At 40.9% G+C, this 26,325-nt stretch overlaps 1 protein-coding gene and 1 pseudogene across 25 annotated transcripts in view; one reads left to right on the top strand and one right to left on the bottom strand.

The window, feature by feature from the left end:
* The window catches only part of EIF4G3 (eukaryotic translation initiation factor 4 gamma 3), a 373,903-nt gene that overhangs the window by 322,418 nt on the left and 25,160 nt on the right, over nt 1–26,325 (bottom strand). The gene's annotated exons all lie outside the window — the stretch shown is intronic.
* On the top strand, nt 21,511–21,889 carry LOC119624496 (cytochrome c oxidase subunit 7C, mitochondrial-like; annotated as a pseudogene).

Below are 26,325 nucleotides of genomic sequence, written 5' to 3'. Positions count from 1 at the left end.
ACATTGGGCTGGCCAGGCGCGGTGGCTCACACCTGTAATTCCAACACTTTGGAGAGCTGAGGCAGGAGGATCACATGAGGTAAGGAGTGTGAGACCAACCTAGCCAACACGGTGAAACTCCCATCTCTACTAAAAATACAAAAATTAGCCAGGCATGATGGTGCACACCTGCAGTCCCAGCTACTCGGGACACTGAATCATGAGAATCACTTGAGCCCGGGAGGCGGAGGTCACAGTGAGCTGAGACCGCACCACTGCACTCCAGCCTGGACGACAGAATGAGACTCTATCTCAAAAAAAAAAAACAAAAATAAAAATAACAGAAATACATTGGGCTAATGAATCCCAAATTCAGGATATCAGTTATCTCTGGTGAAAGAGAGAAGCAAGTGATCGAGGAGGGTACATGCAAGGGACTTTAGTTATATTTGTTTGTGAAGCCAGCTGATGAATGCATTGCTTTGCTATATTATAGTGTATTTTTATATAGTACTATGCAGTGTTTTTTTTGTTTGTTTGTTTTATTCTCTTACAGCTACCAATCTCAAACACATATGCAATATTTTAAAATATAATTGTTTTAGGTTTTCAAACCAGATGTGTCACTTTACATCTGCCTAAATACAAACATAAATTTCACATAAAACATCATCATCATGTTACTATTATAGATTCTAAGATATACGTCCCACCACATACACTAAATTTACAAATTCCGTTCATGAGATGCAAATGCCTTTTGTAACAGAAGATAGTAAAACCCATTTTCATCATCTACACAACGAGGTGAACACCACCTGCATAGTCACAGCAGGACTGTGAAAATTAAACAGGGTAGGCCAGGCGTGGTGGTTCACGCTTATAATCCCAGCACTTTGGGAGGCCAAGGCAGGTGGATCACCTGAGGTCAGGAATTCAAGAATGGCCTGGCCAACATGGTGAAACCCCGTCTCTACTAAAAATACAAAATTAGCTGGGTGTGATGGCGCATGCCTGTGATGCTAGCTACTTGGGAGAGGCTGAGGCAGGAGAATCGCTTGAACATGGGAGGTGAAGGTTACAGTGAACCGAGATCGCGGCATTGAACTCCAGCCTGGGCAACAAGAGCGAAACCCTGTCTCAAAAATCAAAATAAAAAGAAAGAAAATTCAACAAGGTAAAAAATGAATAGTCCACATAGAATATTTTCATCAAAAGTTAGTTATTACTCCTGGCAAAAGCTAACCTATAAAGATGCAAACATATGAGACCATGTGTCGGTATTTAATAACACTACGGTCCTCATATGTGGTCTTACTCCTGATGGTGTATATATTTTCCCTGACTCCCAATTTGTAGAATAAGCCTGGGAATGAATTCATGTATAACTAATATGGATGATGTAACACACCCAGGTCCCAGGCATATAATCAATCATGCCAGAGCTCCCTGTTCTCACTAGAAAGACTTCTAATAATAAATATAGCACCTACTTTATTCCTAGCATAGACAGACCCTTATGAAAACAGAAACAAAGAACATACTCCTTTGCCAAAGAAAAAAAAAAGAAAGAAAACAACAGGTTGGGCATGGTGGCTCATGCCTGTAATCCCAGCACTTTGGGAGGCCGAGGCAGGTGGATCATGAGGTCAGTAGTTCGAGACCAACCTGACCAACATGGTGAAATCCCATCTCTACTAAAAATATGAAAATTAGCCAGGCCTGGTGGTGGATGCCTGTAATCCCAGCTACTCAGGAGGCTGAGGCAGGAGAATTGCTTGAACCTGGGAAGCAGAGGTTGCAGTGAGTCGAGATCACACTATTGCACTCCACCCTGGGTAACAAAGCAAGATTCCATATCAAAAAAAAAAAAAAAAAAAAAACATACTCCCTTGCCTTAACTACATTGTTTAATGGGAAAAACTGATAAATAATAACATCACAATACAGTGCCCAAATGCCTGTAAAAAGTTACCCATAGCTGTTAGTAGAGTAACTAACTCAGGAAGGGAATGGTAGGAATCATCACAATACTGATAGGTATTGCCTGTCATATACCTCTGCCTCTTCATCCTTTCCTTTGCACCTCAAATCTGCTAGTTCTGATCCTTTCTGAAAGCAGCCAGCAAACAGTATTTATGTTTTAATATATTACAGAACTGCACTGTTCAATAGGTAGCCTCCAGGAATGCTGGGCTATTGAACTCTTGAAATCTGGCTGGTTCAAGACAAGGTGTGCTGCTACTGTAAGTGTAAAACATACACTGAAGTGCAAAGGGTTAGTACAAAGAATGTAAAATACAGTATCTCACTAACAATTTTTTATATGATGTCTTAATATTTTTATATATTGAGTTAAATATTAAAATTCATTTTTCCTGTTTCTTTTTACTTTTTAATGTAGCTACTAGAAAATCTAAAATTACATGGGTGGTTCATGTGACATTACTTTTTGTTTTTCCTTTTTTTTTTTTTTTTTGGAGACTAGGTCTCACTCTGTTGCTCAGGCTAGACTGCAGTGGCACAATCATAGCTCACTTTAACTTTGAACTCCTGGGCTAAAGTGAACCTCCTGCCTCAGCCTGCTGACTACCTGGGGCTACAGGTGTGCACCACCACACTTGGCTAACTTATTTTAATTTTTGTAGAGACAAGGTCTCCCTACATTGCTCAGGCTGGTCTCAAACTCTGGCTTCAAGAGATCCCGCCTCAGTCTCCAAAGTGCTGGCATTACAGGCATTAGACACTGCACCTGGTCTCACATTATGTACTGGACACCATCATCTATGAAAAAAATTAAAATGTATACATAATGCACCTCAGAAGTACTCAACAAAGTACAGTTGACTAGGCATGGTGGCTCATCTCATGCCTGTAATCCCAACACTTTGGGAGTCAGAGGCAGGAGGATCACTTGAGCCTTGGAGTTTGAGACCAGCCTAAGCAACATAGTAAGACCTTATCTCTACAAAATTAAAAAATAATAATAACAATAATAGCCAGGCATGGCGGTGCACACTTGTACTCCCAGCTACTCAGGAAGCTGAAGTGGGAGGATCACTTGAGCCTGGTGGTCAAGGCTGCAGTGAGCTACAATGGTGCCACTGCACTCCAGTCTAAGCAACAGAAGACCCTGTCTCCAAAAAAAAAAAAAAAAAAAAATAGTTAAATGTGAATCCCAGATTGAAACTTCAAAAATAACTAGCTAAAGTAATCCATAACTAAATCTAAATGTTATATTTTTAAAAAGCAAACAAAGAAAAGACCTACGCTCTCAGAATCCTAATTACCTTGGGCACGTTTATGGTTTGACAATGACACTCATTAACTCAACAAATTAAAACCACAACTCTACTTTTCTGAATTAACCGATATGGAGTAAAACTGTTCCTCCTCGTTTTGCATTAATTACACTAGAAATAGCCCAGTTAACACAGTTCATCAAAGTCAGACAACAACATCAAACCTAAGCTCTTTTCATAGGAAACACAGAGGGGAAAATTTCAAAACATCCTGGAAACACCATTAACTGTATTAATGCAATCCATTTAAATTACCTGTCCATCCATATTTATAGAATCAGTCCCCTGAAGCTAAAAGCCAGAGCTCTGGCTCTTCACTGTCTAGAGAGAAGTCATGAAAAATAACTCAAAATAGGTACATGAATCACAATGACCCAAGTCCCTCAAAAGTGACCTGAAAAAAACGTGGAACAGAGCAAGAGTAAAAAATCCTGAAGTTCACTCCAAACAAAAAAGAGAGAATTCCTTAAGCCCTCCTTCCCCAAACCAAGGAGGTTGTACATGGCTGAGAAGGTTTGGCACAGACCAAACCAAAGGAAATATGAATGATCTTAATATCAAGATGTCCGGTGGGGCACAGTGGCTCACACCTGTAATCCCAGCACTCTGGGAGGCTGAGCAGGCAGATCACTTCAGGTCAGGAGTTCAAGGTCAGCCTGGCCAACATGGCCAAACCCCATCTCTACTAAAAATATAGCCAGGCATGATGGCAACACGCCTGTAATCACAGCTACTCGGGTGGCTGAGGCAGGAGAATCACTTGAACCTGGGAGGCACAGGTTGCAGTGAGCCAAGATCGCACTACTGTACTCCAGCCTGGGCAACAGAGTAAGACTGTTTCAAAAAAATAAAGAAAAAAAAATTCACTTCCTAATGTAAAAAAGGAGCTAAATACTATCATTGCCCATTAATTTGGAGTTTTTTTGCTTTGTTTTTTCAGACAAGGTCTCACCCTGCCATCCAGGCTAGAGTGCAGTGGTGTGATCACAGCTCACTGCAGCCTTGACCTCCTGGGCTCAAACAATCCTCATACCTCAGCCTCCTCAGTAGCTAGGGCTATAGGTGTGCACCACCACATCAGGCTAATTTTTTTTTTTTTAATTTGTTGTAGAGACTTGCTCTCACTATGTTGCCCAAGCTGGTCTCAAACTCCTGAGCTCAAGCAATCCTCCTGCCTTGGCCTCCCAAAATGCTGGGATTACAGGCATGAGCCACTGTGCCCAGCTTAGTTTCTAACTTTGACCAGTTAGATAACTGGTAATGAAATATTCCAAGTTCTAAGAAGGTGTCAAGTACAACATGCTTGGTTTGCACTTTATCAGGTCCCAAAACAAATCCACTTCAAAGGGAAAAAACATCTTCCTCTACTCATACACCAAACCCTGTTTATACTATTACTCTAGAAAAGAAACTAAAAGAATATATCCACTGAGAAATAATCAACTTATTTCTGCATCATGACAAGCCAAAAATCTTCACAAGAAGGCTGGGTGTGGTGGTTCACACCTGTAATCCCAGAACACTGGAAGGCTGAGGCAGGAGAATTGCTCGAGGCCAGGAGTTTGAGGCAGCAGTAAGCTACAATCTCACCACTGCACTCCAGCCTGGGTGACAGAGTGAGACCCTGTCTCAGAAAAAAACAAAAAAAAGCTTAAGAAACGACAGGCTCTCAATCCAACAATCAGCATCATACTGGTAACTCAAAGCTTTTGAAAAAGATACTGTGCAAATAACAAGGCAAATACCAATTTAATATCCTTTATATTACATATAAGACCTAAATCAACTCACTAATGAGCATCCTAATTCTCTAAGCCAGGGGTCTCAACTAAATGGTATATCTAAAACTCAAGCTGCAAAATCTGATTCAGGTCTATTTAATTTTTTTTTAAGATGGGTTTCACTCTGTTGCCAACATAGAATGCAGTGGCTCTTCACAGTCACGATCATCACAAAAGATAGCCCTGAACACCTGGCCTCAAGCCAAACTCCTGCTTCAGCCTCCCGAGTAGCTAGGACTACAGACCCACCCTGGTTTATATAATTTAAACTACAAAACTGACTCCAACAGCCAGCACCTAGCCTTACCACATCCCTAGAATCATCCTAATTAAGATAGTATTTTCTTCCATTAGAAAAAAATGTAAAGGATTCCTTATTTGGGTCACCCAAGTCTAATGAAAATATTAACGAACTTTGCTCAGTGATTTAAAAAGTTAGCAAACATTTCCCACATTCTTAAAAACATTCTCCAGATTTAGCTCAGTCTGTCTTCTCTCTATAAGAGTATGTCATAATATGTATTTCTTAGGAAAATATAATATTCTCTAGACATTTGTGGAACACCAACACAGTAACAAAATCATTATGAAACTGATTTTCCAACTGCAAAGAAGGCAATAACCTACAGAAACAACAGCATAGGAACAATAAAATGTTCTTCCTTTCACTGAAATTGAAGGTCCCAGTAGCATGGGCAATTTTTTTTTTTGAGACAGAGTCTTGTTCTACTGCCCAGGCTGGAGTGCAGTAGCACGATCTCGGCTCACAACAACCTCAACCTCCTGGGTTCAAGTGAGCCTCCTGCCTCAGCCCCCTAAATAGCTGGGACTACAGGAATGCACCACCACGCGTGGCTAATTTCTGTATTTTTATTAGAGACAGGGTTTCACCATATGCCCAGACTGATCTTGAACTGGCCTCATTTGATCCGCCTGTCTTGGCCACCCAAAGTGCTGGGATTACAGGCATGAGCCACCACACTTGGCCTTGGCAAAATTATTTATGCAGGTTATAAAAAGATAAAATTAAAGTAAGCAGTTTTCAGCAATGGCTGATATGAAGACTACTATTTGAAAACGAGACTAAAATAGAACCTGAGAAAAGCAGACATATCCAGGGTTAGGAATGAAAAGCAATTAATTACTTCCCTATTTTATAAATACTCTGAAGCTTCAATTAAGTTCTTCACTCAAGGAATTAAGAGCAAAATAAGACTTGTTACCAGTTACTAAAATAAAAATCAACTATCACTTTGAAAGCATCTAAGGGAAAAATAAGGTGTTCTAAAATAAAGTTTTCTGCACATCAATTTGAGAATGACTTAATGAATGTGATAAATCCATAACATATATATTTTTTAAATGAGAAAGTTATAATCATTACATTACAGTTTATATTTATTCAGCTAAATATCTTGAACCAACTGTTCTAAGAACTTCACAAGTCAATGTTAACCCTCAAAAAAATCCTAGGAACAATTATAATTCCCGTATTTCAAAACAGAAAACCCCAGTGCATAATAGCAGCAGAAAACCCCAGTGCATAATAGCAGCAATGCAGTCTGCCCAAGGTCATACTACATAAATGAAGAGGTGTCAACCAACTCCAACTGGGGTTCTTAACTATTCACCGAACTGTTTCTCTTTCTGTGTCATGTTACAGAAGAATCTACAACACACTGAAAGAAGAAGAAAAGCTGTGAGACAGCATGTGTGTTTGAATTAAACATTACCATTTCTAATTGAGAAAAATATTTTTTTCTTTCTGTGTGTGTGTGTGTGTGTGTAGTTCTATGTACGAAAAAAAAAGTGTGGAAAAAGATTTTTATTTCAAAAGAACTTTGTGTTTTTCTTCCTACCAAGAGAAAAAAAACAAGATCCTGCTTACTTAGTGATTACAATACTACAGTATGTTTTCTATTTTACATTAAGAAAGTGAAGAAACAAAGACAAAAAGCAGATTCCACCCTGTAGGAGAGAAATGGTACAGGGAACAGAAAAAGGTTTTTAAAGTTTTTTAATTAGGCCAGGCACAGTGGCTCATGCCTGTAATCCCAACACTTTGGGAAGCCAAGGCAGGAAGACAGTTTGAACCTAGGAGTTCAAGACTAGCCTGGACAACGTAGTGAGACCCTGACTCTACCAAAAATTTTTATAACTTAGTCAGTCGTGGTGGTGTGGGCCTGTAGTCCCAGCTACCAGAGAGGCTGAGGTAGAAGAATCGCTTGAGTCTGGGAAATCGAGGATGCAGTGAGCTGTGACTGTGCCACTGTGCTCCATCTAGCCTGGGCAACAGAGCAAGACCCTGTCTCCAAAAAAAAAAAAAAAAAAAAAAATGCTAATCAGTGCCACCCAAGGACTCAAGATAATAATAGTTCCCTAATTTTGTTACAAAGAGAATTTAGCCTGGCACAGTGCCATGTGCCTGTAATCTCAGTCATTTCCAAAAAATGGAGATAGACATGTATTACTGAAACATAAAGCTACTCAGGAGTCTGAGGTGGGAGGATCACTGAGTCCGGGCATTTAAGGCCAGCCTAGGCAACACGGTTAGACGTCATCTCAGGGAAAAAAACATGTATTAGGATTCTAAAAGTGGCTAATGGTCAGGCATAATGGCTCACGCCTGTAATCCCAGTATTTTGGGAGGTCGAGGTGGGTGTATTGCTTGAGCCCAGAAGTCTGAGACCAGCCTGGGCAACATGATGAAACACCCACTCTACAAAAAAAAAAAAAAAAAATACAAAAATTAGCCAGTGTGGTGGCATGTGCCTGCGGTCCCAGCTATTCAGGAGGCTGAGGTGGGAGAATCGCTTGAGCCTGGGAGGTGGAAGTTGCAGTGAGTTGAGATCGTATAACCAACCGCACTCCAGCCTAAGTGACAGAGTAAGACCCTAGCTCCCCCAAAATTACATTTTTTTAAGTGGCTAACTAGAATACATGCTACAAAGCAAAATAATACAAAGTAAATACAAACAAAAAAAAAGAAAAACAATAAAGATCTAAATGGAACCAGGAACCAAACCATCTAAAACTCATAATAGCTAACACTTAATTTCCACAACCTTTTTACCTACTTCATATTCTGACATACTTACCCCTTCATACATTTTGATCTACTTCTATAATTTATCCCCAAAAATATCCATTCAAGTAAAAGAAGTTGTATAAAAACATTAAGTGCAGCATGGTTCATAAGAAAAACAGAAATAACCCAAGTAGATTAGAAAGAATTGAATAAAAATAAATTAAGCAGCATCCGTAATTCTAGTCATTTCCAAAAAATGGAAATAGATATCTATTACTGAAACATAAAACTGTTACTATAGAAATTACATTAAAAAGAAAAAGTAGGCTGGGTGTGGTGGCTCATGCCTGTAATCCCAGTACTATGGGAGACCAAGACAGGCAGATCACTTGAGGTTAGGAGTTCGAGACCAGCCTGACCAACATGATAAAACCCTGTCTCTACGAAAAATACAAAAATTAGCCAGGTGTGGTAGCAGGCGCCTGTAATCCCAGCTACTAGGGAGGTTGAGCAGGTTGAGGCAGGAGAATAACTTGAACCCAGGAGGCGGAGATTGCAGTGAGTCAATATCGCGCCACTGCACTCAAGCCTGGGACACAGAGAAAGAATCCATCAAGAAAGAAATGAAAAAAATAAAGGAGGGAAGGGGAGGGGTGAAAAGGGGAGGGGGGAGAGAGAGAGAGAGAGAGGAAAGCAAAGGAAAGGAAGAAGGAGAAAGAGAGAGAGAAAAGAGAAAGAAAAAGAAAACTACAAAACAGTATAACTAAGAAAGAATACTACAAAACAGTATACAACATTTTTTAGTTAAAATTTAAAATGTTGTAATAGGCATAGAAAGTCTGGAGAAAGACTTCAAACAGTTAACCAAGGAGGTGTGAAACTACAAGGAATTCCATTTACTAATGTATGTCTATAATGTACAGTAAGATACATGTATGTCTTCTTTAGCACAAAATAAATTTCATTATAACAATTATTAAACATACAAAATATTTTTGAAAATTTTTTATTTATACACTTTGGGAGGCCGAGGTGGGCAAATCACTTGAGGCCAGGAGTTTAGGACCAGGCTGGCCAACATGGCAAAACCCCATCTCTACTGAAAATATTTTTTAAATTAGCTGGGTGTGGTGGTACGTGCCTGTAGTCCCAGCCACTCAGGAGGTTGAGGCACCAGAATCACTTGAACCCAGGAGGCGGAGACTGCCATGAGCCAAGATCATGCCACCGCGCTCCAGCCTGGGTGACAGAGCATGACTGTCTCCAAAAAAAGAAAAAATTTATTTATAAAAGAAATGAGGTCTCCCTAAGTTGCTGTGGCCCGTTTCGAACTCCTGGCCTCAAGGTTCATATGCATGAGACACTATGCCAGATCTAAAATATTTTTAAGAAAGCAAATAACAGGGGCCGGGCGCGGTGGCTCAAGCCTGTAATCCCAGCACTTTGGGAGGCCAAGGTGGGCGGATCACGAGGTCAGGAGATCGAGACCATCCTGGCTAACCTGGTGAAACCCCATCTCTACTAAAAAATACAAAAAAAAAACTAGCCGGGTGAGGTGGCGGGTGCCTGTAGTCCCAGCTGCTTGGGAGGCTGAGGCAGGAGAATGGCGTGAACCCGGGAGGCGGAGCTTGCAGTGAGCTGAGATCCGGCCACTGCAATCCAGCCTGGGCGACAGAGCGAGACTCCGTCTCAAAAAAAAAAAAAAAAAAAGAAAGCAAATAACAAAATGAAGCAATTTCAGTTTTTCCCCCACCGGCTTCCATTTTTTTGCTGCAAGCAATTTCATGTTTTAAGAGAGCTCTGATAGTCAAAATAGAGCTCCAAAAATTAATTCCAAGTATCTATGGGTAATCTTTGGGAGATAACATATCTCCCATAACAATAACAGTCATCTGCTTCAATCTATTTATTTATTTATTTTGGAGACAGAGTCTCACTGCTGTGCAGGCTAAAGTGTGCTGGCACAATCATAACTCACTCTAGCCTCAATCTTGAGGGATCCCCTTGAAGGAACCTCCCACCTCAGCTTCCTGAGTAGCCAGGACTATAAACACTACAGGAGGACACCAGCACACCCACCTTTTTTTTTTTTTTTTTTTTTTTTTTTGGCAGAGATGGGGTCTGGCTATGTTGCCTAGGCTGGTCTCAAGCAATCCTCCCACCTTGGCCTCCCAAAGTGCTAGACTTACAGGCATGAGCCACTGGTTCCTGACCCTGCTTCAATCATTTTTACGGATGAAATACAACAGAACTCTTTTTTTTTTTTTTTTTTTTTGAGAGGGAGTCTCGCGCTGTCGCCCAGGCTGGAGTGCAGTGGCCGGATCGCAGCTCACTGCAAGCTCCGCCTCCTGGGTTTGTGCCATTCTCCTGCCTCAGCCTCCCTATAGCTGGGACTACAGGCGCCCGCCACCTCACCCGGCTATTTTTTTTGTATTTTTTAGTAGAGACGGGGTTTCACTGTATTAGCCAGGATGGTCTCGATCTCCTGACCTCGTGATCCGCCCGTCTCAGCCTCCCAAAGTGCTGGGATTACAGGCTTGAGCCACCGCGCCCGGCTTAACAGAACTCTTAAGAAATAAAAGCACCTTGGTACACTCTGAGTAGTAGACAGGTTTAACCATGTTAAACTGCGCCTAAATAGTAAAATGGCTTTGTCTCAGGTCATAAAGTAAATTTCAATAGATTATAATAAATAAACCATTAAAAGACAAAGAATGAGTCCCATCTTTCAAAAAGCCCATGAAGACGCATTTTACCAGGCCAGATTTCTTTCTCATAAGGTTTCTACCTTCTAATCCTTGAAACAGAGGGTTTTCAAACTATGCAGATCTTGGTCACTAATATCAACACAGCAGAACACTAGAAGAGGTAAAGCACGTACTGATAAGCGTGTGCCTTGTTAAATAGTCTAATTCTCCAGGAAATGAGTTTTGTTTTATGCTGGCTAGAATAATAATAGCATTGTTTCCTGGCCAGGCATGGTGGCTCATGCCTGTAATTCTAGCACTTTGGGAAGCCAAGGTGGGAGGACTGCTTGAGCCCAGGAGTTAAGAGACCAGCCTATATAGCAAGGAAAAAAAAATTATGCCATTATTTCTTGAGTACCAACCATATCTCTATCAATGTATTTGGTATTTTGCATAGAGGGCTCATGTAATCCTCAGAACAACTTGTAAGGTATCATCAACTCTCTCATATAGACAAGGAAACCAAGTTCCAAGATGTTACATTAAGAGAAGTGCCAAAGATCACATGACTACTTCAAGTAGAACCAGAGCTTTTAAAAAAAAAAAAAAAAAAAAAAAAGAACCCTAGGGTTTAACTCTCAGGTTTTGCTCTATCTTCTAAATCCAATGATCCTGACCAATATATCTCTTAAAGTGTCCAGTTTATTTGATGCCTTTTTTTTTTTTTTTTTTTTTTTTAAGTGTCAGGGTCTCACTGTGTTTCCCAGGCTGGTCTCAAACATGTAGCCTCAAAGGATACTTCCACACTGCCCCCGACTCAGTGGGATTACAGGTTTGAGCCACCACACCCAGCTATGCTACGTTTTATCAAATGGAATTCACTTGAAACAAAATTAAAAACTTATATACATTGTGATTTCCCTTAAGGAAAACATATTCAAGTGTGAATGGTAAAGTCTCACCAAAACCATTTAGTTATCCAGTATATTAGGAATAAAATTTGGTAACATACAAATCTCTACGACAAAATCTAGCCAATATCACAAAATTCTCACAGGCTAAAAATTACAGTAAATGGGCTGGGTGTGGTGGCTCGTATCTGCAATCCCAGTGCTTTGGGAGGCCACCACAGGAGGATCACTTGAGGCCAAATGTTTGAGACCAGTCTGGGCAACAGAGCAAGACCTCATTGCTACCAAAAATATTTTTAATTTTTTTTTAAATTAGCTGATTGTAGTGGGCACAGGACTGAAGTTCTAGCTACACAGAAAGCTGAGGCAGGTGGATCAACTGAGCCCAGGAGTTCGAGGCTGTAGTGAGCCAAGATAGTGCCACTGCACTCCAGCCTGGGCAACACAGTGAGATTCTGTCTCCGAAACTAAAAAAAATTCAGGAGTAGAGGTTGGAGGATTACTTGAGCCTAGGAATTGCAGACCAGTCTAAGCAACACAGTGAGACCCAGTCTCTACAAAAAAAATTTTTTTAATTAGCCAGGCACAATGGTGTGCACCTGTAGTCCTAGCTAATCAGGAGGCTGAGGCAGGAAAATAACTTGAACCCAGGAGGTTGAAGCTGAGATGAGCCATGGCTGCACCACTGAATTCCTGCCTGGGCAAGAGAGCAAGACCCTGTCTCAAGAACTTTTATAAAGTACAGTAAATGAAGGGCAAACATATGGTTATTAACAGTTAATTTCAATAACTAATAATATGCAAATCAGAGAGGCAATTTTATATTTAAAAAATATTAAAATTGGCCGGGCACGGTGGCTCACACCTGTAATCCCAGCACTTTGGGAGGCCAAAGCGGGTGGATAACCTGAGGTCAGGAGTTCAAGACCAGCCTGGCAACATGGCCAGTCTCTACTAAAATTCCAAAAAAAGGTAGCCAGGCATGGTGGTGGGCACCTGCAATCCCAGCTACTAGGGAAGCTGAGGCAGGAGGATTGCTTGAACCTGGGAGGCGGAGGTTGCAGCGAGCCAAGATCACGCCATTGCACTCCAGCCTGGGCAACAAGAACAAAACTTCATCTCAAAAATAAATAAATAAAATTACATATTAGATGGTGACAACAGTAATTCAATAACTGGAATAAGAAAAATAAATAGTCACAAGGAGCTTTTCATTTCACACAAGAAAGTCTATAAAATACTACTACTATCAATGCAATAATTGTAATAAAAGGCAAACTTGAACTCTTCAAAAGCTAGTAAGTTACCTAAAGATACAGTTATTTCAGAAATTTCAGGATTTGGGTGGGGTGCAGTGGCTCCCGCTTATAACCCCAGTGCTTTGGGAGGCTGAGGCAGATCAGTCTCAGGCAGATCACCTGAGGTCAGGAGTTGTAGACCAGCCTGGCCAACATGGCAAAAACCCATTTCTATTAAAAATACAGGCCGGGCGTGGTGGCTCAAGCCTGTAATCCCAGCACTTTGGGAGGCCGAGACGGGCGGATCACGAGGTCAGGAGATCAAGACCATCCTGGCTAACACGGTGAAACCCCGTCTCTACTAAAAAATACAAAAAACTAGCCGGGTGAGGTGGCGGGCGCCTGTAGTCCCAGCTACACAGGAGGCTGAGGCAGGAGAATGGCGTAAACCCAGGAGGCGGAGCTTGCAGTGAGCTGAGATCCGGCCACTGCACTCCAGCACGGGCGACAGAGCGAGACTCCGTCTCAAAAAAAAAAAAAAAACACAAAAATTAGCCAGGCATGGTGGTGGGTGCCTGTAATCCAGCTACTCTGGAGGCTGGGGCAGGAGAATCGCTTCAGCCCAGGAGGCAGAGGTTGCAGTGAGCAGAGATCATGCCACTGCACTCCGGCCTGGGCAAAAGCGAGAATGCATCTCAAAAAAAAAAAGGAAGAAATTTCAGGATTTCCACCTCACAGTATCTATTTTTTTGAGGAGATGATATAGGTCCAAAATCACAACTAAAATATATTTGGAAAATATTCTGTATAAGAAACTCCACTCCACAAAACATAAATAGTATGCAGACATAAAAAACTGACCATAATACAAACGTACCATGAATTAACATAGGTATTTCCACTTTTTTAAATAATATATTCATTAAAAAAAATTATTTGAATTCCCTACAGACAACCAAAAAAAAATTATTGGAAGACCTCATCCTTCATTCATAACTATGAATAGAAACTACTAATTACCATACATTAACAAAGTAAAGAACAAAGAGGAGATCTCCCAGAGGAGAGAGATGGTGCACAGTATAGGAAAAGGTTTATTAAATTTCAAATTAGTATATTTGAAAAGACTTGTGATTAATAGTCATAAAACATGGGAGGCCAAGGAGGGAAGACTGCTTGAACCCAGGGGTCCAAGACGAGCCTGTTCAACATTGTGAGACCTCATTTCTACAAAAGATAAACAAAATTAGCTGAGCATGGCTGTGCATACCTATGGTCCTAATTATCTGGAGGGCTGAGGTGGGAGGATCACTTTGGCCGGGGAGGTCAAGGCTGCAGTGAGCCATGATCATGCCACTGCACTCCAGCCTGGGCAACAGAGCAAGACTCTATCTCAAAAAAATTGTTTAAAGTCATAAAATAAGGTACAACTGCTAGCCCCTAAAAAAGCAGCAGAAAGAAAAGTTCTTAGTATTGAAAAAGTGACTGTCAAGTTGTTGCTCTTTTATTTACATACTTTTCAATTCAGCAATTCTATTTACAGGACTCCATTCTACTAAAATACATATACACAAAGATATATATGTACAAGGATATGCACTACAACTTTAATACCAAAATATCCATTAAAAACTACATTAATATCCACAAATAGGAAAAAAATAATAGTACAACTAGACTACACAATGGTCTGTATGTATTGACATGGCAAAGATTTATATGATACATAAATAAGGAGATACTAAGCATGGGCAGTATAATCCTACTTACATTTTTTTTACACAGTAATGTAATACAATAATAATATTAACAGCAACTACTATACCTATTTTACTATATAACACTGGTTCTCAGGTACTATTTTAAGCATTCTAAATGTATTAACTCATTTAATCCTCAGAACTCAAGACACCAGAGTCTATAACTACCACTCTCTGTAAATATAAGGATACTAGGGCACAAACAGGTTAAATCGTTTTCCCAAGACACACAGCACTAAATCAAGAGAGCTGGGACTCCAAGTCCACCAAGGTGACACTTCACATTTCCAGCAGTCAGCACACAAACCAAAGCCCAGCTCCAGTCCATCCTCTAAAACCTCTGCTTTTCTCTCTCTCTCTCTTCTTCTCCTTATATGTAAATGCATATAAAAAGGTAAGAACAGACACACCAAACTGTCAACTGTGATAACCTTTAATCATGAAAGTATAAGTGAAAAGAGTTTTCCCCATTTTAAAATACAACATATGAAGGTATATATCTATATAATTGGCCAGGTGCAGTGGCTCACACCTGTAATCCCCCAGCACTTCAGGAGGCCGAGGTGGGTGGATCACGAAGTCAGGAGTTCGAGACCAGCCTGGTCAACATAGTGAAACACCGTCTCTACTAAAAATACAAAAAATTAGCCAGGCATGGTGGCAGGCACCTGTAATCCCAGTTATTCAGGAGGCTGAGGCAGGAGAATCTCTTGAACCCGGGAGGCGGAGGCTGCAGTGAGCTGAGATCGTGCCACTACACTCCAGCCTGGCGACAGAGCAAGACTCTGTCTCAAAAAATAAACAAACAAATAAATCTATATAATTTGTATTATTTATAAAACACATGCATTATTTTGCTAAGTTTTTTTTCTTTTTTTTTTTCTTCTGAGACAGAGTCTCACACTGTCGCCCAGGCTGGAGTGCAATGGCGCAATCTCAGCACACGGCAACCTCTGCCTCCCGGGTTCAAGCAATTCTCCTGCCTCAGCCTCCTGAGTAGCTAGGATTACAGGTGCCTGCCATCACACCTGACTAATTTTTGGTATTTTTAGTAGAGACGGGGTTTCATTAATGTTGGCCAGGCTGGTCTCAAACTCCTGACCTTGTGATCCGCCCTCCTCGGCCTCCCAAAGTGCTGGGATTACAGGCGTGAGTCACCGCGCCCAGCCTTTGCTAAATTTTGAACCTAAACCAAAATCTCAAAAAATACATGAGCCTAGGATATGAACAAATAATTTCCAAAACAGGAAATAAATGGCCGGGCGTGGTGGCTCACGCCTGTAATCCCAGCACTTTGGGAGGCTGAGGCGGGCGGATCACGAGGTCAGGAGATCAAGACCATCCTGGATAACACAGTGAAACCCCGTTTCTACTAAAAATACAAAAACAAAATTAGCCTGGCGTGGTGTAGGCACCTGTAGTTCCAGCTACTCAGGAGGCTGAGGCAGGAGAATGGCGTGAACCCAGGAGGCGGAGCTTGCAGTGAGCGGACATCCAGCCACTGCACTCCAGCCTGGGTGAAAGAGTGAGACTCTGTCTCAAAAAAAATAAATAAATAAACCTAGTAAACAAGGGAGAAAACATAAACCTTACAAGTAATGAAAGAAATGTAAACTAAAATCGTCTATCATTTTCACCTAACAAACAAAAATTGAAAGACTGCAATATTTAATGCTGATAAAAAGAGCAGAACCTGAAAATATGTACACATATTATGTATCAATAAAAACAATTTTAAAAAGTAACAGGCACTAGGGTACACTGCAGGTAAAGTGAAAATTCGTATCTGGTAATATACATCAATTTTCCTAGTGTTCACACCTGTTGACTCAGTAATTTTTACTTTTACTAAGGAAGTATCTAAAATACTGAAAAGCATTATGCACAAAGATGATTTCCAGCATTCCTTTTTTTCTTTTCTTTTTAAGAGAAGAGTCTCACTCTGTCACGCAAGCTGGAGTGTGCAATAGCACAATCATAACTCACTGCAGCCTCCAACTCCTGAGCTCAAGCAATCCTCCCAGCTCAACATCCCAAGTAGCCACGGCTACAGGCACACTCCATTAGGCCTCACTAATTTTTTTCTAATTTCATAGATACAAGGTCTTGCTATGTTGCCGAGGTTGGTCTTGAACTCCTAGGCCTAAAGCAATCTGCCTACCTTGGCCTCCCAAACTGGTTATTACAGGCATGAGCCACCCTGCCTGGTCTCAGCACTCCTTTCAATAGCAAACTGTTAACTTAAAAATCGAGTAAATGGTGCATGTTTGTAATCCCTGCAACTTGAGAGGCTGAGGTGGGAGGATAGTCAGGAGTTCAAAGTCAGCCTAGGAAACACAGCAAGATCCTCATGTCAAAAACAGAAAAAAAAAAAAAAAAATCCAGCAATAAGGAATGTGTTTTCAGTAAACTGTGGCACGGTCATGTATCTAATATTATAAAGCCATTAAAGATGCCTTCAAAATGTTTACTGAAATGTGACTATACTGGCCAGTTAGGGTGGCTCATGCCTGCAATCCCAGCGACTGGGTAAGCTGAGGCAGGAGGATAGCTTGAGCCTAGGAGTTGGAGGTTACAGTGAGCTATGATCATGCCACTGTACTCCAGCCTGAGCGACAGAGACTCTACCTCTAAAAAAAAGAAAGAAACAAATGTTAATATATCAATATGTTAAAATAGGAAAAATAATACAAAGTTACATTTACAGTATGATTTGCAGCTACGCAAATGTGTGTATACATATAAACACATATATGCCAACCCATGTGTACATATGTACAAAAATATGTATAATATATAAACAAAAAATTCCTTCAACGAAATTTATCAAAATACATCAATGAGTTAGAGTTACGAGTAAACTTGTTCTTTTTTTTTTCCTGTATTTTCCACAATGATTACATATGGCTTTCCTAGAGAACGGGGGTTTTTCTGTTTCCTAAGCAAAAAAGCCTTTTCTCTTCATCACACTGAAAGAGAAATGAATGAAGTACTGTGTTACTGCCTATCTAGATAGATGGTATTTTACTGGTTGCTAAGCAGCAGATCCTGGTGTTTTTACATCATGCCTATCTCTAGTCACAGGCAGAAAGGACAGGAACTCAGGCACAAACGCACCCCATCCAAATGGCAGTGTATTTCCTCTTGGAGAGTGGCCCAAAGAGCACATACAGCAACTTTAATTCTCTACTCAAACCACTCCCCATCTCTCACCTTAACATACCAAGCAGATTTTTTATATGGAACAGTAATCCTCACACAAGCTGCACGAAAGGGAAGACCTTTTTAATCCTCTACTATATGCCACCCACTCCATCCCTGAGAGATAATTTGCTTTTAAGCACATTCACCCACCAAGCTAGAAATCACCATCATTCTGGACATGTATCTGTCATCAACTGACACAGACAGGTAAGCCTTGCTGCTTTCTGAAAATAGGCAATCCTGCTCAGTGAATGACAGCATCAGCTAAGATTTCTTCTACTGCAGAGAATGGGTTGGTCCCCTACTAATGCTGTGAATCCCAATACTCAGTGTCATTCCCTCCAAACAGCAGAATCTACAGTATGGAAATTCTTCCACAAGAAAAGCCCAATTCTTGTGGCCACAACCATTAAGAGAATCCCGAGTCAGGGCATTCTCCCCAAGCTTCTCTTCCTGCGTCTTCACAGGAACCACAGAAGCCAAGTCCTATACTATGCCCGCCCCTGCTGCAGCAGCAGCCATTTTTGGCTCAGCCCTGCTGCAGTCCCAGATGAAAGCCAGGACAGCAAGGACAAGATGGCAAAGGACTTTTAAAATGGAAACTCTTTAACAAAAATAACAATGAAGCAGGCATCATAAAAAATGTTGCAATAATATGCCATGTCATTTAAAATAAGGTTTAAAAAAAAAACATGCCTATACTCAAGCACTTTAAACCATTTTTCATAGCATCATGAAAAATTTGAGGAAACCTAATTCATCACAATGTGAGATCGGCACTATACTGATTCTATGGTAAAACCAACATTAATCAGAATGGGGAACACAATGCTTAACGAGTTTAGCTTCTACTCAACTAATAGTTAACAACAACAACAAAAACTCCCTTGATTTCTGTTGAAAATCTAAATGCATTTTAAATTCCTCTTCACTGTCTTAAAATAATGTAATTTAATCTTTGCTGAATGAGAGTTCACGGAGAGTCAAATTTTAACTTGTTTTCATTTTCCAAAATAGAAGTAGCTTTAATTTGCTAATTATAAAAATAACTGGCCGGGTGCGGTGGCTCAGACCTGTAATCCCAGCACTTTGGGAGGTCGAGGCAGGTGGATCACCTGAGGTCAGGAGTTCGAGATCAGCCTGGCTAACATGGTGAAACCCCATCTCTACTAAAAATACAAAATTAGCTGGGCATGGTGGCACGCGCCTGTAATCCCAGATACTTGGGAGGCTGAGGTATGAGAATTGTTTGAACTCGGGAGGCGGAGGTTGCAGTGAGCCAGAATCATACCACTGCACTCCAGCCTGGGCAACACAGTGAGACTCCGTCAATCAATCAACCAATCAATCAATAACATGGTTAAACAAAATATTACTTATTGCAGAAAGAAATCAAATGACCTAATCTCACCAGCAACCAGTAACCACATGAACACTGCTGTATAATCAAGCACCTTTTCCTAATGTATTTAAATAAAATTTGAATATACCTGCTATTTTTAACTAACTTCCACAGAGAAAATGTGCACTTTTTTATATCAGTAAATGTTTCTGCAACATTTTTAATGGTTATATAGTATTTCAATGCCTATATAGCCTGTAATTTGCCCAACGTCATATTACTAGGCCTTTAGCATGTTTCAAAAGGTTTACTATCATGAAAGATGACATGAGATCAGGACTTTATTTGAATACCAACTTTCAAAGTATAATTCTATAAAAGCAAATTGTATTAAATAAAAAAAAAAGCAGGGCTAATTTCAAGGTAACCCTTGAATGTATGTTAAAAAAAAATCTCTTAGAATACTAACAAAATATAATACAACAGTCCAGTTTCTGTTACATCACCTAGGGCCACAAGAAACAAACTCCTAGATCAAACTATATCACCCACTCCACTTGGAAAGAGATTCATCCTAGTCCCTATCTCACTCTAGATACTAGTTTAGTAAAACAGACTTAAATTCAACCAAAAGAAGATAGTAACTAAGCCTAGGGAAAAACTGAAACCAATTCCATGAGGTAAGACTGATCCAGGACTCTAATCAGACAATTCTGAGGTCTAGCCTTAGATTGGAGAATGGAGGGATTAAAAGGCTCAGAAAAAGTTCTAAAGACTCCCAGATCTGTAACTGACAGGGAACCAAGCACCTAAAATAAGCAGACAAGCTCAGAAGTACACTATACATTCCATCACAGAAATTTCTTCGGGCCAGGCACGGTGGCTCAAGTCTATAATCCCAAGACTTTGGGAGGCCAAGGCAGGTGAATTGCTTGAACTTAGGAGTCTGAGAACAGCCTGAGCTACATGGTGAAATCCCATCTCTACAAAAAAATTCAAGAGTTAGCTGAGCATGGTGGCACATGCCTACAGTCCCAGCTACTCTGGAGGCTGAGGCAGAAGGATAGTTTGAGTCTGGAAAGTCGGTGCTGCAATGAGCCAAGATGATGCCACTGTACTCCGGCCTGGGCAACAGAGCGAGACCCTGTCTCCACAAAAAAAATAAAATAAAAGCAAATAAATTTTGTTTTAAGTCTTTGGGTTCACAGATTTGAAAAGGCCAACTACCTTTGGTTACGTACTCCTTAGATGGAATCAAACTTGCTAACACTAAAAAAAAGCAACCAGAAAAATAAAATGCCCCCTACAGGGCCTTCAACATAAAACTTTTTTATAAAAGTAAAATCCATTTCCCTTCAACTCCCAGACTGTTTCCTAATGCAACTTCAATTACCTTTCCAGCCGTTACAAGTCACAGTAAGCTGGTATCTACTACCGTGACCCAGAGAGCTTCCCAAAATACTCTCCTTATAAGATCATAGTGATATCAGCTATTAATAACATGATTTTATGCCATATAAAAAATATATCAACATTTGGAAAATTTACATAACTTAATGAACAATTACCTTCAAAATAACTGATGCATAATCGTATAATCTTCCAAATAACCAATGCATGATGTTACAAAATCATACATAGGTAAAAGATCCATTCAAGCCAAGCACGATGTACACACTCTGTCATCCTAGCAACTCAAGATGCCGAGGCAGAAGGATGGCTTGAGGCCAGGAGTTCGAGGCTGCAGGGAGCTATGACTGTACCTGTGAATAGCCACTGCACTCCAGCCCGGGAAACAAAGAAATATGCTGTCTCCAAAATAATTTTTAAATAATCACAAATTGATTCCTAAATGCTCCAAAGTTCCCTCCTTTCTCAAATCTATTTTCTAATTAGATTAGAAAATGTTGAGGGACAATGGTCACTCTTCATTTTTACTTCTTCCCACAGTCCTCCTGAAGTGTATAGCAGGCCCAGATGTGTGCTCCCCCTAGTAGCTTTCAGTCACTTTCAGAATGTGTTATTTTTGAAAGGCGGCTAAAAGATACTACATCTCAAAGACTCCTAGACAGACAAACGTCTTCACTCATCTAGAAGATTCTAATGGCATTCTGAATAGCACTATCATTCTTTTAATTATCTACTATGACAGCTACCACAGTAACATTTCTTTTTAATAGCTGAGGGCATTTGAGAAGGAGGTGAGTTAAAGATTTCCATAATCCATTCTAACTCTCACATTCTAAGATTCTGGTTCTCGAGCACGGGGGAACAAGGTCGTGAAAACAAGGTCTTGATGAGGTGCTGCCATTTCATCCATCCCCCGTCTCTGCGCTTTTCGCAGAGCTTCCAGCAGCGCTATGTTGGGCCACAGCATCCGGAGGTTCACAACCTCTGTGGTCCGTAGGAGCCACTATGAGGAGGGTCCTGGGAAGTATTTGCATTTTCAGTGGAAAACAAGGGGGCGTTACTAGTTAAGATGTGCTTGTACTTTGGATCTGCATTTGCTGCACCCTTCCTTATAGTACGACACCAACTGCTTAAATCATAAGGATGTTTCAGTTCGTCCATTTAACAGATATGAAGAGCATTTTAAGAGATACAGCCCCTGGAAATGGATCAAACTCTCACTCATGGCATACTAGATATGTTTGTCAATAAACTTATGACATGAAAAAAAAAAAAAGATTCTGGTTCTCTTTATTCTCAAGTCCCAGCATTCAATAATGCTGGATACTACAGTTGTTTAGGGGCTGGAAGATGAGTCAGCAGATGTAGCCATTTGTGAGAAGCAGCTTTTTTTTTTTTTTTTGAGACGGAGTCTTGCTCTTGTAATCCAGGCTGCAGTGCAATGAATGGCACAATTTCGGCTCAAGGCAACTCCGCCTCCCAGGTTCAAGTGATTCTCCTGCCTCAGCCTCCTGAGTAGCTGGGATTACAGGCATGCACCACCACACCCCACTAATTTTTCTATTTTTAGTAGAGACTGGATTTCACCATGTTGGCCAGGCTGGTCTCGAACTCCTGACTTCAGGTGATCCTCCTGCCTTGGCCTCCCAAAGTGTTGGGTTTATAGGCGTGAGCCACCGAGCCTGGCCAAGAAGCAGTTTCATTATACTTCAAACAACAGTGAAGCCAGCAAAAGACAGCTGCTGTGGTTTACATTGCTGAACACGCTGTTGGGTTTCACAGGCCAGTAAAAACTACCCATTGTCAGCAAGCCTCATTTTTCTTAGTTAAGGGTTAAGAAGCACCAGACTTAGCTAGTAGTTCCTAAAGTAGAGTGAACAATCTCTTTTCTCAAAGCAGAATTAGTATAAGCGCTTATCCACCAAAATCAGGGTTATTGGTTTAATGGAATTTGCTCATTTCTGAAGATGTCCTACTGGAAACAGGATAACTGAACATTAAAAAACCATTCTTGCCTAGGAATGTGCCTCCGGTTGCAATAAACAAACTCTCTACGTAAACCACTAATGTTATACATGCTCAGACACAGGAAAAACTGCTTTCAATAACAACAAAAAAAAGTAAGTCAAGGGCATTATTTTTTTTAATCACAAAATGCTATTAACTAAAGTACAGAGAAAGGAATAGAAAATATGCAGATACAGTATCAATCACTAACCTTTTTTGTGAGAGCCAGAAAGGCAAAACAACCTGCAACATTCTATGAAATTATCTATTGTTTTGGTTTTGAGTATTTTCAACTCAGTTTCACTTCTGAGTCAAAAGTAGTTCATCTTTAAGAATTCTGTCATAAGTAGCCTCCCCTCCAAATATAATTTTCAAAGTTTTGGTTTCCAGTGAAGGACTAAACTGAAAAACACCTCCTAACTGCTTTCTGGTTTCATATCCAATGGTTCATCTGAGCATTACACCCTGAACACAAATAGATGTTCCTTTTTCATTCAAAGGCAGTCAATTTAACCTAACATTTCAAATTCTAGCTGAACTATTAATAAGGAGATGCAGATATATGCTATGTATCTATACGTCTACGTATCTCTCCATCTATGTATCTCTTTAGCACTATGATAAAAGATGTCCTACCTTTTGATGAGCAGGTACTTTCACTATTGTCTCATTATTTGAGTATTAAAACAATACGACTCAATTTTACTCACTTATAAACAATCTACTACAAACCTGCTACTAACCACTCACTAACCATAAACAAAGGCTAAAACTGAAAACAGAAATATATTTTTTAAATATATAGGCCAGCGGGGTGCAGTCGCTCACGCCTGTAATCCCAGAACTTTGGGAGGCTGAGGCGGGCATAGATTACCTGAGGTCAGGAGTTCGAGACCAGCCTGGCCAACACAGAGACACCCCATCTCTACTAAAAATACAAAACTTACCTAGGCTTGGTGGCAGATGCCTGTAATCCCAGCTACTCGGGAGGCTGAGACAGGAGAATCGCTTGAACCTGGGAGGCAGAGGCTGCAGTGACCCAAGATCACGCCACTGCACTCCAGCCTTGGCAACAGAGTGAAACTCCATCTCAAAAACTAAAATAAAATATGTAGACCAGGCACAGTGGCACACACCTATAATCCTAACGCTTTTGGAGGCCCTGGTGGGAGGATTACTTGAGCCCAAGAATTTGAGAATAGCCTGGGCAACATAAGGGGACCCCTATCTCTGTCTCGCTCTGTCACCCAGGCTGGAGTGCAGTGGCGCAATCTCGGCTCACTGCAACCTCCGCCTTCCGGGTTCACGCAATTTTTCTGTCACAGCCTCCCAAGTGGTTGGGACTACAGGTGCACACCACCATGACTGGCTAACTTTTTGTATTTTTAGTAGAGGTGAGGTTTCACCATATTGGTCAGGCTGGTCTCGAACGCCTGACCTCAGGTGATCCACCAGCCTTGGCCTCCCCAAGTGCTGGGATTATAGGCATGAGCCACTCTGCCCAGCAAAAAAAAAAAAAAAAAAAAAAATGAGCCAAGTGTGGTGGTACACACCTGTGGTCTCAGCTACTCAGGAGGCTTAGGTAACAAATTCTCTCAAGCCCAGGAGGTCAAGGTTGCAGTGAGCTATGACCACACCACTGCACCCTAGTTTAGACAATAGAGCAAGACCTCGTTTCCAAAAATATATATATATATGTATACATATATGTATATATTAAATGCAGACTGGATAACAATCATGGGAATTTACCTAGATACAAGCTTTTTTATACCTATTTGAAAAACTGAAGAAAAAAAGGTAATCTGAAAAGTCATCCTTATGAAAAGTATATAAAATCTATTTAAAAGTCCTAAGTAAAAAATTTAATTCACACATCAATCTTGGATTTGAATTACTCACTACAAACATATAACCCAACCCTCCCTCCTAACAAGCTTCCAGAAGGGTCCTTCTAAAACACAAATTGGCCAGTCATTCCCTAGCCTACAGCTCTGACGGCTTCTCACTGTCAGCTTCTCAGTACAGCTTCTCACTGTCATCTGAGTGATCGTCAAGCTTTTTAGCATGGTTTATAAGGCCCTTCCTGTGGCCTCTGATTATCTGTCCACTACCCTTCAAATCCTTGCTCTACCAATAAGGAGTAAGTCATTTTTCACTGTCTTGAGTCTCTGCATGCACTGATTCCTGGCTGGAATTCTCTTTATCCCACTGCTCTCCTTCGTATGGTTTGTTCATCCTTCCAGTTTCAGTTTAGTGGAGTACCCTTCTCCAAGAAGCCTTTGAATTCCCTCATTTCTCTCAATCTTTTCCCACTCACCCGCTAAGTGGTCCTCCTCAGAGCTCTCACAGGCCCTCTGCTTACTGATTTCTGTTTACCTTCTTACATATCTGTCTCCTGAACAAGGACTTTAAGTTTCTTCAATTTTTTTTTTTTTTTTAAGAGATAGGGTCTCACTCGGTCACCAAAGCTGGAGTACAGTGGCGCAATCATAGCTCACAGCAGCCTCAAACTCCTGGCCTCAAGCCAACCTCCCATTTTAGCCTCTCGTAACTGTAACTACAGTGGCACAGGCGTTACTATGTCAGCCTAAATTTATTTTATTTATTTTTTTTTTGAGACAGGGCCTGGCTATGTTGCCCAGGCTAGGACTGTAAGTTTCTTGAAAGCAAAGGTTATGTCTTATTTCTAATTCCCCAGTGCTTAGCCCAGGACACACTTTCAGTGCTCTAACATCTACCAAACAAACATCTACCGAACGATCAAGTCAGAATACACAACAAGAACACAGGCTTCTCTTTAGAATCTAGGCAGAAAGTATCCCAACTCTGCTTTGTTCAACACTCCATACGAAACAGCTTGCCAAATCACCAGCTCTCAACGGTTCAAATACTGGGCTAACAAAGGAGTTCTCAACGTGGGCAAGATGCCTTAGGCCCACAAACACATCGTCCACAAGCTATTTTCACTATATCAAAAAGTCTAAGAAATTATACATTGGCCAGGCGCCAGTGGTTCACACCTATAATCCCAGCACTTTGGGAGGCCGAGGCGGGCAGATCATGAGGTCAAGAGATCGAGACCATCCTGGCCAACATTGTGAAACCCCGCCTCTACTAAAAACACAAAAATTAGCTGGTAGTGGCATGCGCCTATAGTCCCAGCTACTCAGGAGGCTGAGGCAGGAGAATTGCTGGAACCCAGGAGGCAGAGGTTGCAGTGAGCCGAGATTGCGCCACTGCACTCCAGCCTGGGCAACAGTGCGAAACTCTTTCACAAAAAAAAAAAAAAAAAAAAATCCACAATAATGAGGCCAAGACAAGCTAACTCAAACAGTTCCTTTTCTTCTACTTAAAATTTATCAACTAAGGATAGTAACGGAGTTTATCATGCTCTGCCTAATTCCTGATTAGCATATGAAAATCTTTTATTGAAAACTCCAGGTTCAAATTAATGATTTCACAATAACTACTGCCCAGAACCCCAATAGCAGCCTATTAGGGAGATAGCAAGTGGTTTCCATATTTTTGATGTTTTAGCCAGGTGTGGTGCCTCACACCTCTAATCTCAGTCACTTGGAAGGCTAATGCTGAAGAATAGCTTGAGCCCAGGAGTTTGCAGTGAACTATGACAGCGCCACTTTCCACCCTGGGTGAAAGAATGAGACTCCATCTC

Source organism: Chlorocebus sabaeus, chromosome 20 (genome assembly GCF_047675955.1).
Source record: "Chlorocebus sabaeus isolate Y175 chromosome 20, mChlSab1.0.hap1, whole genome shotgun sequence".
Classification (NCBI taxonomy): domain Eukaryota; kingdom Metazoa; phylum Chordata; class Mammalia; order Primates; family Cercopithecidae; genus Chlorocebus; species Chlorocebus sabaeus.
Note: the sequence above shows the minus strand (reverse complement) of the source record. Positions and strands in the feature narration are given on the sequence as shown.